This window comes from Notechis scutatus, chromosome 3, assembly GCF_049901735.1.
Source record: "Notechis scutatus isolate UNSWTSFEM ecotype Mainland chromosome 3, rNotScu1.2, whole genome shotgun sequence".
NCBI classification, from domain to species: domain Eukaryota; kingdom Metazoa; phylum Chordata; class Lepidosauria; order Squamata; family Elapidae; genus Notechis; species Notechis scutatus.
In genome coordinates this window covers 110,915,682-110,928,407 of record NC_142011.1, presented here as the reverse complement: position 1 = coordinate 110,928,407, position 12,726 = coordinate 110,915,682, and positions in this window count along the sequence as shown.

Below are 12,726 nucleotides of genomic sequence, written 5' to 3'. Positions count from 1 at the left end.
AAGAAGGGGGGGGGCTTTTCCTGTCGCTGCAGCGCCTCCGAAGCGCCCGTTTCTCCCCCACCCCCACCCCGTCCACTCGCCCGCTCTGCCTGCCTGCCTGCCTGCCTTTGTTAATGGTTGAATCGGAACAGCTTCGGCTGAGTAAAAGAGGCGAATAGTTATTCTCAGCCGAAGCTGCTCCCAAACAACCAGAAACTAAGGCAGGCAGGCAGGCAGGCAGAACGGGACACTGTGGATTGAAGCGCGCGGGCGGGCGGGGTGGGGGTGGGGGTGAAACGGGCGCTCGGAATAGCTGCGGCGACAGGAAAAGCCCCCTGGGCTGGTGGAGCAGCGAGAGCGCGAAGCCTCCTTCTCTCTTCTCTCCCCCGGTCCTTGCAAAAATTTTCTGCTTGAAACCGGTCCCTGGTACAAAAAAGGTTGGGGACCACTGGGGTAGAGTATTCCAGACTATGTCAACTAGTTTGCTTCCATTACAGTAACTGTTTTTTTTTTCAGTTGAAATGGACGCAGGCTGAAACTCAAAATGGTTAAAAAAGGAAGAGGAAGTAATTGTTTTCAACTTATTTTGTGGTATGCTATGTCATCTAGTTTGCTTCCATTACAGTAACTGTTTTTTTCAGTTGAAATGGACGCAGGCTGAAACTCAAAATGCTTAAAAAAAGGAGAGGAAGTAATTGTTTTCAACTTCTCTTAGTGCCAGTACTGAAAATCTCTCTGATCCTTTCCCTTGTGCAATTTTCATGAGTGAGGTCTATGTGATTGTTTTTGTTTATTCCTACCAAAGTCTCTGTTCAGAGACAAACATTTTATAGCCAATCACATAAAAAGGAGGATGTTTTCTTGCTTGCCCTCTATTCTGTTACTTCTACATTTTCTTAGGAATATTTCATTTTTGGAAGACACATCCACATCCCAACACATTGGAAATTCTCTTTTTCTGATATATTCCTCTCTTTCAATCATTCTAACCCCTACCTCAAGGCTATATTTTTAATGAAATAAAATGAAATATCTCCCTTGAAATGGGTTAAAATTGCAACTAAAGAATTTTTTAATGAAACAAAGGGTCTAAAATGTTGGTGTATCTGCATTAGATGTTGACACTTGGAAAAGCTCCAAAGCAATAAGTTAAATCATTCTGTATTCTTCATCCTCTGGTTCGTCATATAGTCTCATTACAGGATGGTAATACATCACTGTGCAAAACCCAATCAGCCATGCCACTAGAGTTCCTCCCAAGAAAATACAGAAGGTTACTAGACAGATGTATATGAAATCTTGTGGATATAAGTGCACAAGGCACAGGTAATGGAGCTCAAATTTTGCCTTGCGGAGAGAAAGACCCTTCATTATTTCTGGTTTAGTGCAAGTGGTATCCTCAAAATCTGCAAAAAGGAAACATAAAATGAGAACAATTCTAATGTGAATTTTAAACAGTTGCTGGTATCTCTACAGCTAGATTGACTTTTTTTGGCAGCTGCAACACACCACTGATGAGATTGCCAATATATACTAAATTTCATCCTTCTTACAATATAACAGTAATAAATTGCTAATTCCATTGGCAAGTCAAGCTTTCCATGGCTTTCATTTCTTTTAATAGCCAGCATTTGCTAATTCTGCCATGGACAATTGGGATCAGCAACCTAGTCATTAAACAAAGTAGTTGGGAAACTGTGACTGTGCTTATAATCTCCCTTCAGAGTTCCTTTGCTTTATATGCCTGCAAGAGTCATAAATGTGAGGATTGACTGCAGTTACTTTTTAATCACTGTCATAATTGCAAGCTCTGTGCGGCTGTTGGATCTCAGGCCTATCTATACTTCTGATCATGTCTTAAAAACCCCTTTCTCCTTTTCAATCTGCTGAGTCTATTTCAATTTTAAACAAAAAAAAAACCCCTAGTTTTAACATCTCTGTATGATTTATTATACAAATTCAGACACCCTGCTAATAGCCACAAACATACAGCTAAACAGGATATTCCTAGCATGTTAATTATGTAAAACACTGATATAGCAGCATTGCAATTAAACCCTCTTTACGAAAATCATAAGCTGCTTTATACATATTGAGTTTGCAAGTAATTAGGAACTAGGAATTGTAAGCCAAATGAATATGTTTACATGGTATAGGCATTATCAGATATCACTGTGGGCCCACAATGCTAAAGTTCAACTGAGTTCAGGGATGGTATTGGTATTCCGACTGCAGTTATTTTGAATTATTTCCCTCCAGCTGAAGGATTGTGGCAAATTAATAGTGAATGTAGGGAAATATTTCAGTTAACAATGTTTATTCTTGCTGTTGGTTTTCCTTCAGCTGCTATATATGTCATTTATGGTTTTGTAGTTTTGCTTTTTATCTCATTTTTAATAAATTGCTAGCAACCTGGAGTCTTGTAATTGAAATGCCTGGCCATACAAATAGAATGTGCTGTACACATTACAGCTGATGACTAATCTGAGGATTTGTGAAAGTTGTCTATGGCAGAAATAAAAAGGTACTCAATGGAGTATAATTAGGTCTGAGGATCTGACTGCCAACTGAAGAATCCACATTCCTAATGAACTCCGGGAATAAAAGAGGTATTCAACATGAAGTCTGATCTCACCTGGGAATTGAATATCTGTAAGTATTAGCCACCTGGAGAATGCTAGGAATTTGCAGTCACAATTCCAGGGATTATCCTTTATTTTCAAAATACGAAGTCTGTCCAGTTTTTGAAATGTTTCAGCACTGAGGTAAGACAAGGCACAATTATTCACATCTATATATCTAAGATGAATGTTCTTTTCAAAGGCCTGCTCCGTAATCTTCACCATCAATGGATTGCCAGAGAGATTTAAGAGCAGCAGCTCACTCAGTTGTGAAAAAGTGAGGGATGTTATGTGGGTGAGATTGTTGAAGCTGAGATTCAAATATGTCAGTTTGACTAACCCTGGAAAGCTGAACTCCAAGTCGATTGTTATTTTATTGTGGCTGCAATCGAGGTGGACCAGTTCATTGAGATAACTCATGATTATTAGGGGTAAACGGGGGAGATTGTTCTGTGCCAGAATTAGTTTTTTGGAAGCCAGAGGAATTGTGGTTGGAAACGTGTTCAAGTTTTTTCCTTTGCAGTTTACTTGCCACTTGGCACAAAAACATTGTGGGGGACAACTCAGGGCCTCTTCTACCCATTTCATTCCAAGTGCAAGAATCACCCACAAAAGTGGAGAACTATGACAAGAGACTGGAATGAAATACCTCATCTTGTAGTTTTCTCTCCTTTAGCTTCATCAGAAGGGGACTTGCTGTTTTGAAATTTCAGATGCAGGGGAGAATATTAGTTTACTAGTTCCTGCTAGAAGAGCTCTAAGTCATCTTAGTTGTTACTGTCACCTTTATGACATCACTCTTTAGCCCATACTCTAGAATCATGATGGTGATGTACAAGCCGACATGCCTATGTCAACTGTCTTAATAAATATTCATTTCTTTTTTTTGAATTTATGCATATTCCAGTCTTTAATACTTTTGTAACAATAATTATATTATTACATAGCACAATAATATTTACAAAAGAGAGTTTCATTGCTTAACATGTAAAATATATACTCTACATGATGGTTTATTCATATATATGCATTTACATAGATGACCAAGATTCATATATAAAAATAACCTTCAAGATAGATAAGGTAACCTTTATTGTCATTTTTATTGTGGGCACGCTGGCACACATTAAAAATGAATTTCTGTTGCCTGCACTCAAAATAAATATCTACCCATACACACATACATAACACATATACACACATGCTATATACATACATACATACATATTTATATATCTACACCTACACACACACACACACACACACACACACACACACATCACTGTCCATTTTGGATAGGTAGTTAAAAGAGGAAGCTTGAAAGTTCACAAGATTGATGCTTATGGAACAAAACTGAATTTAGATGTTCTGCTTCAGATATCACAAAGATGTAGCTGAGCCAGAACAATTCTAGGTCTAGATGGAATCACCAATAATTCCTAGTTAAATATATCTGTTTGTTTTCCTCCGATTCAATGTACAGCTTTCCTGGTGGCCTAGTTATAGCAATAAGTGAATTTTTGCAACAAATCTAATATAATATTGTAATACTAATTGTTTCATTTTTCATTATTTTGACTGAAATTATAACTAAGGAAACAAGCAGCAAGCAACAAGTATTGATGTAACAACTAACATAATTACAATTTTTATTTGTAATTTTTTCTACTGGACATCCTAGGGTACAATGTGATGTATAAGGACATCTTTTCCCACAGCAAAACCTTAAATCCAAAGTCAGAGAGAACATATCAGTCTCTTCCTCCCTCTTCAGTTTGTTGCCCCCTTTGTGGATAAAGAAAGTGCGTTTTTCTTTGTGCAGCAAAAACATTAACCATGAAAAATAATGTGCCATCTCCTCCCAGTTCTTCTGTATTTTTTTCTAAGCCTAGTAATGCATTTATCTTTGGGGCAAAAGAAAACAGTGTAATTTTCCTCCATGTCTTTCCTGCAGGTGAAGTTCAAGCACCTTTCTGTGTGCAAAGACCACTGGGATATTCAGGCTAAAGAAGAGAAGGCCCTGAGCCATCCCTCTGCATAACCAGATACTCTGACAAAGAGAAATTCTCAGATCTCCACTTTCAGTTATGAGGTACACGTTCATTTTTCAAAATCTAAATTTCTACGGCAAATATAATATTGAATATATATGGGGTATATGTGTTTTTATTTCTAATATTGTCTATCCTTATGTGTAAAAGATAGACTAGATGCATGGTCACAGCAGCTCAATGCTCCCGATGACTGTTCTTCTTTTTGTGTTTTTACTTCTTTTGGTTCCTGCATTTTACTCCATCCTGCAAAGGATGTAAAGGACAGCAACTCAAAACTAAAGTCACCTATGCTTATACAGAATCCCATAATATCCCATTGGAGCTAGCAAGATCTCCGGGAGCTCCATGGATTGTTGCCGGATTAAGCAAATGTAGAAGACGGCGTAGGGAGAGAAAACAGAAGTGGGGATGCAGAGTGGGTCTGCTAACTCAATTAAGGAAGAGACCGCAGAAACCCCCATTACCATCTATGTTCCTCACAAACACCAGGTCCCTTGTAAACAAAGTGGATGAACTACAGCTGCAGATCTCCCACAATTGCACAATTCGTGAGTGCTGTCTGCTAATCGTCACAGAATCCTGGCTGCACCCACAAATCCCTGATGCTACAATGGAGCTAGCGGATCAGACCTTGCACCGTCAAGATCGCAATATAGCCTCCGGTAAGAGAAGGGGAGGGGGCCTAATTATTTATGTACATAAAGACTGGTGCACAAACAGCAAAATAACAAACAGCCATTGCTCACCAGATTTAGAGGCCATGACTCTTCAGTGTAGACCATTTTATCTGCCACGGGAGCTAACAGTAGTTACCATCACTGCTGTATATTTACCTCCAGATGCTAATGTTAGCATGGCGCTCAGTCACCACACAACAGAGAGTTCATCCTGAAGGCGTTCACATCATTGCTGGGTATTTCAACAGAGCATGCTTAAAAACTGTGCTCCCCAAACTTTACCAACATGTTAAGTGTCCAACTAGGGGAAAAAACACACTTGATACATGTGTACTCAAATATTAAGCATGCTTATAGAGCAAAACCTCTTCCCCACTTAGGACAATCAGACCACTTCACCCTGCTTTTACTACCAGCCTACACTCCCTTTAGGAAGAGAACAAAATCTAGCAGTCAAACTATTAGATGCTTGCCTGAAAACGCCCTCTCCCAGCTTCAGGATTGTTTTGCCCGCACAGATTGGACCATCTTTAAACAACAGGACTTCGAGTTATACACAGAGACTGTGCTTTTCTACATGAAAACCTGTGTAGAAAATGTCACTGTGGATAAACATATATGGACCTTCCCAAACAGGAAACCCTGGATGACCAGCGAAGTCCAGACTCTGATCAGGGCCTGTGACCTGGCTTTTAGAGCAGGTGACACCTCACAGTACAGCACTGCCAGAGCTGAGCTGAGAAGGGGCATCAAACATGCTAAGGAGATGTATAGGAGAAAGGTCGAGGGCCACTTTACTGACAGTGACCCATGGCAGATGTGGAGGGGAATACAGGCCCTGACCAACTATAAAGGCCAGGCCCAACAAACAGTGAGAGCAGTAGCAGTGGCAGAGGAGCAAAACAGCTTTTTCACACACTTTGAGACCACCAAGGACCTGGACATGCTGCCTCGCGAGGACCACCATGCTGCACCTCTCTCTCTTCAGGTACATGAGGTGAGAAAAACACTGAACGCATTTATCCCAGGAAAGCTGCAGGGCCTGATGGCATTCCTGGTTCAGTAGTTAAAGTGTGTGCTGTTGGCAGAGCTGTTCAATCTATCTTTAACACATGCCATCATCTCACAATGCCTGAAGGCTGCAACCATCATCCCCATTCCCAAAAAAACAAATATAAACACTCTCAATGACAATAGCGTTAACAAACTCCATTGTGAAGGTTTTTGAGCGACTAGTTTCACAGCACATCAGAGACTGCCTCCCGCCCTCCTTTGATCAACATCAGTTTGCTTATAGAGCAAACCGATCTACAGAGGATGCTGTGGCCATCACACTTCATAGAGCGCTGAGTCATCTGGAGAACAAACAGAGCTATGTGATGATGCTCTTTGTGGACTACAGTTCTGCGTTTAACACTATCATCCCAGATATACTAGTAATCAAACTGTATAATCTGAAGGTCCCCACCCCCATGTGTTCCTGGATTAAAAAAAATTTGACAGACAGACCACAGTCTGTTAGACTTGGCCCCCACCTTTCTTCCACTATTACACTCAGTACTGGTTCCCCCCAGGGTTGTGTCTTGAGCCCCCTGCTATATTCCTTGTACACCTTTGACTGCTCACCAAGCCATGCAACAAACACCATCATAAAGTTTGCAGATGACATGACCATGATTGGTCTCATCTCCAGAGAGGATGAGACGGCATATAGGGCAGAAGTAGAGAACCTGTCTGTTTGGTGTTCACAGAACAATCTGTCACTGAATGTCCATAAAACCAAAGAACTGATTATGGACTTCAGGAAACATGGACAGGACCACGCCCCACTCATCATCAATGGAGAATGAGTGGAAACTGTTCCTACAATCAGATTCCTTGGCATCCATATTTCAGCTGATATCTCCTGGTCCCCTAACATCAAGGCCATAGTGAAGAAGGCTCAGCAGCGGCTGCACTTTCTGTGGGTTCTCAGGAAAAACAATCTGGATAAGAAGCTGTTGCTGGCTTTCTATAAAGCCTCTGTGGAGAGCACTCTGACATACTGTCTGGGTGTGTGGTATGCAGACTCCACAGCTGAGGACAGGAAAAGCGTACAGAGGGTGATAAACACAGCTCAAAAGATCATTGGTTGCCCTCTGCCCTCCCTGGAAGACTTAGCCAGGTCCTGGTGCCAAAGCAGAATCAAGGCTGTCATAGAAGACCCCTCATACCCTGGCAATTATCTTTTTGACCTGCTGACCTCTGGACAGTGTTTTAGGTCAATAAAATCCCACACCACTAGACTAAGAAACAGTTTCTTTCCCTGGGCCATCCAAACCACAAATAAACACAAAGTCATTACCTTATTAAGATGTGAAATTTCAATACCTCATTCAGATGTATAATAACATATTACAGTACAATTCATCTCTTGTGTATTATAATCGGCAAAGCGTCACAGTCAGTGTTGGATGTATATTTTGTGTATATTCGTAGATATTGTACTCTCTAATTGCAAATGGAGACGTGGGTACTCTATTTTTCTTATCTCCATTTTAAGTGCTCTGTTTTATTGTATTGCATACAGTTGCTGGGGTGCATCTATAGTTTCGTTGTACTTGTACAATGACAATAAACTTCTTCTTCTTCTTCTTCTTCTTCTTCTTCTTCTTCTTCTTCTTCTTCTTCTCTTCTTCTTCTTATATATTCTTCTTCTTCTTCTTCTTCTTCTTCTTCTTCTTCTTCTTATCTTCTTCTTCTTCTTCTTCTTCTTCTTCTTCTTCTTCTTCTTCTTCTTCTATATATATATATATATATGAATTCTAGATTTACTTTGCTTGTGTCAGACCTGTCCCAACTTAGACATTTAGAAAAGAAAGACCGTTCACTCAATTTGGTTGAAATGATAGGTTGTTTTACTAAAGTTATGCAGTTATGGCGAAAGTAAAGATAGAAATGAATATTCCTGCACAAAGGTTCACCTTTTCCTCTTTCTATGGCCCTCCCCCCTTGACCAGTTCAACAGTGTCCAATGTCCCTTTTGATGTTTTGGGAACTGCTTTGATGCTTGGCACCTCTTGATGTAGTTTCGCATTCAGTTCCATGTGTCCTTGGTGACTGGCTTATTCCAGTTTGAAACCTCTGGTTCTTGTCAGCTTGTCTCCCCTCTCTATTTGTCTTCGCTTTCCAATGCCCAAGCTTTACTTCCCCAAATTCCTTTGTCCACCCTTGCATTTTATGGCAGAATGCCAGCAAAGCAAACAAGGTGAAGATGGCAGACCTGACATTCTGCCCCATTAACAGAGACACTAGTTGTGCGGGAAAAAGTGAGAGAAAACAGAATAATTAGTTTTCAATGGAGTTTATCTGTATATTTGTTATGGAGATTGTGAAGGAGTTTTGGGGCTTGGATATGCTGAGCGTTCACCCATTCTGGTTTGTTAGGAATCTGTCCACCAATTAGTTGGGTTGGCAATATACCAACAATGTATGTTTGTAGCTTTAAGACAAAGTCACTGTGTTGATTTGTACTATATTCCGATTGGTTGGTTGTGTTGTGAATTGCCATAAGAGGGAGCTAGAGATCATGGCTTGCTCTCTCTGACATTCTGTATCTCTGACATTCTGTTACTATCTAAAGTTCTCTGTTGTGCTTATACTTTGATATCTTTGTTTACTGTAAATGACAAAGGAAACTGGTAAGAAGACTTTGTAATTGGATATTCTTTGGACTGTAAAACGTATATGACCTGGACTGTTTATTGGACTGTGCTATTTCTTAAAGTAAACTTTAACTCGATTTAGTGTATCTGTGTGTGGCTGGATAATTATTCATAACTATTCTCATAAATGTTTCCATGTGCATATCCTTGTTACTCAAGGGTTATTCTGTACATATCATAACATTGGTTTTAGGCCCAGAGAGATATTGAGAATCAGTGTGAATATACAGTTTCATATTCAGCCAGCTGATTGTGGTTTATTGTTAAACTACCAATGGCACTACCAGACAACCAGTATATCCCAGATAACCTGGTTGGATGGAACAAACTATGTTTCCTGGCCTATGAAGTGCAGCCTACTTCTGCGTAAAGATGGATTATGGACTGTAGTGGATGTAACAGCTTGGGACCCATTGAATGATGAAGATAAAAAGAAAATAGCTGACTTTAACCGGGATAATGAAAAGGCTTTTAGTATAATTGGACTGACACTGAGTGATCAGCAGTTAGTCCATATTCGTGGTGAAGAATCTGCTGCTAGGTGTTGGGACATTTTGAAGAGGATTTATGTTCGAGATAGTGTGGGTGCACACATACACCTTACATGTAAACTGTTTAGAGCCTGTCTTATAAAAGGTGGCAATATGTTAGCTCATTTGGAGTTTATGAAAAGGACTTTACAAGAGCTACAAGAAAAGGAACTGATTTTCTCGGAGTTGCATCAAGTTTACATCATTCTTTCTTCTTTGGATGAAACTTATGATGATTATGTGTCTTCACTGGAAGTTTTAAACAGAGATGAACTTACATTGACTGGCATAACTGGAAGACTGTTAGAAGAGTCAAGAAGAAGACAAGATAGAAATCAACTGAGAGAAAGATAACCACAGGAAGAAAAACTGTCTTCAACTGCCTATATTGTTAGGAAATGTTTTTCTTGTGGGGCTAAAGGTCATATAGCCAGATACTGTAAAAAGGGTAAGAAACAGAATGCTATTAATATACAGAGAGCTTATAAAGATGTTAGTTTAGCCATATCAAATACAACTACAACTGTAAACCATGATATATGGGTAGTTAACAGTGGAGCATCACAGTGTATAACTAAAAGTAAAGAGAGGTTTGTTAACATAACAAAGAGTAAACAGCATGTATCATTAGCCAATGGATGGAAATTGAGAGCATCTGGAGAAGGTACTGCATATTGTTCATGAATTAATGAACATTTACCGATGTTATATGTACCTAGAATGATATTTAACTTGCTATCTGTAAGAGCATTGGTAAAAGCAGGATTTGTTGTAACTTTTTAGGGAGATAAATGTTTAATTGAAAAACAGGGTAAGAGAGTTACTGCAAGATTGGATAATGGTTTGTTTATTATACATGATAATCCATTAATTAATGCTAACTCAGTTTATGAGAATAAAAAGCCTCATGATGAATGTATTCATCTGCTCCATAGATGTATGGGACATATAAATTTCAAAATGCTAAAGAAAACTGTTGAGTTATCTAATGGTATAAAATTAAAACCTTGTACAAAGTATTTAAATTGCAATGTTTGCAATCAAGAAAAAAGCAAGGTAACTCCTGCAAATAGGGTAAATGGATTCAAAACCAGTGAACCATTAGAGGTTGTTTTTGTTGATATTATTGGACCTATGAAACCTAGTTTAGGTGGAGCCTGTTACATATTAAGTGTAATTGATCATTTTTCCAGATATGGTTTCTGTTATTTAATGAAAACGAAGATGTAAACATACCAGCATTTTGTAAACTGGCTAAAATTTTCTGAAAGGAAAAAGAAACAGAAAGTTATTAGTTTAGTAACAGATAATGGTACTGAATTTACCAATAAAAAATTTGAAGCCATGTTACAGAAAGCTGGCATTGAACATAAGCGTTCTGCTCCTTATAGACCACAACATAACTCATATATTGAACGTATTCTGGTTTATCAGAGGAACTTTGGGGTGAAGCAATAATGTGTGCTAACCATGTTTTGAATAACATAGTGAATTCAACGACTGGTGAATTACCATTTACTTGTTGGAATGGAAAAAAGCCAGATCTCAGTTATTTACATACATTTGGAACCCCAGCATGGGTTCATATTCCCACTCAAGTAAGGCGAAAGGGACAACATAGAGTGAGACAATTATATTTTGTAGGTTATGAAGCTAATCATAGATCATTTAGATTTTGGGAGCCAGGTACTACTAATGTATATTGCAGTGCAAGTGCTAAATTTCTGGAGCATGTTGGCTGGAGAAAGCTTGAACAGGAATATAATAAGGTACAGGATAGTGTTGTTGTTGAGATTCCATTGTTTACTGATAATCCTAATGATAATAATATTGATGATAAGATAGTGAAGAATCCTCAATGGAGGAATCATCAATAGAAGAACCCTCTATGTAGAAGACAAGGACTGTAGAAGACAAGGATTTGATAGGGGAGATAAAGGAAGAGGACATGCCAACAACATGTACTGAGTTGCCTAGGAGGTCAACTAGGGAGAGACACCCACCTGACAGATTTCAAGCAAGCATTATATGTCAGGTTAATACAGAACCTTCTAACTTCAATGAAATAAAACTGTATCCTACAAAAGATCAGGTAGCTTGGCAGGAAGCTATGAATAGAGAGTTAAAATCGTTAAAGGATTTAGAGGTGTATGAGGACGTAAAGTTACCACCAGGTGAGCATGTAATAGGTTGCAAATAGGTGTATAAGATAAAGACTGGTGTGGATGGGACTATTACCCATAAAGCAAGATTAGTTGCTCAAGGATTTGCTCAGTCAGATAAGGACTATGATGAAGTCTTTGCACCTAGTCTGAGAGCAAATACAGCATTAGTTTGGGCAGCTAAGAATAAATGTAAAATAAACCATGTAGATGTTGAAACTGCATGTCTACATGCACCTTTACAACATACCATCTATATGAAAAAGCCACTAGGTTTAAATGATGATGGAAAAACTGATGATTGGAAATTAAAGAAAAGTCTTTATGATCTAAAGCAATCCAGTTATGAATGGAATAAATGTATTGTAAAGGAATTAGTTTCAATAGGTTTTGAAGCTGGTATAGCTGATCCTTGTTTGTTTCGAAGAGAAAAAGATGGTTTAATTTCTCTATTACTATTTAATATTCTCTATTATCCATTCTCTATTATGGATGACATAGCAATTATAACTGAAACTGAACAAGAAGCAAATAATATTGTTTATAGATTACAGAAAAAGTTCAGGATTAGAAATTTAGGGGAGATTAAGCATTATTTGGGTCTTGATATAGTGAAAATGAATAAAGGTTTTAAAATCTCGCAAGCCAAGAAGATTAGCCAATCATTAAAATGCTATAACATGGAGCATTGTAAATCTACTAAGACACCAATGAGTAAGGAATTTACACATAGTGATATCAAAAGTCCTATGTTTGATAAGGAAATATATCAATCCTTAATCGGTAGTCTATCATATCTGGGTAATTGGTCTAGACCAAATATATGTAAACCAATTGGCTAGGTATAACACTGAACCAAATGAACGGCATTGGCAAGCAGCTAAGCGAATAATTAAGTATTTAAAACACACAATCAATTATATTAATCAATTAATCATTATATTTAGAACCAAGTAATGAATTAGTGTTAACTGCATATGTTGATGCAAGTTTTGCTCC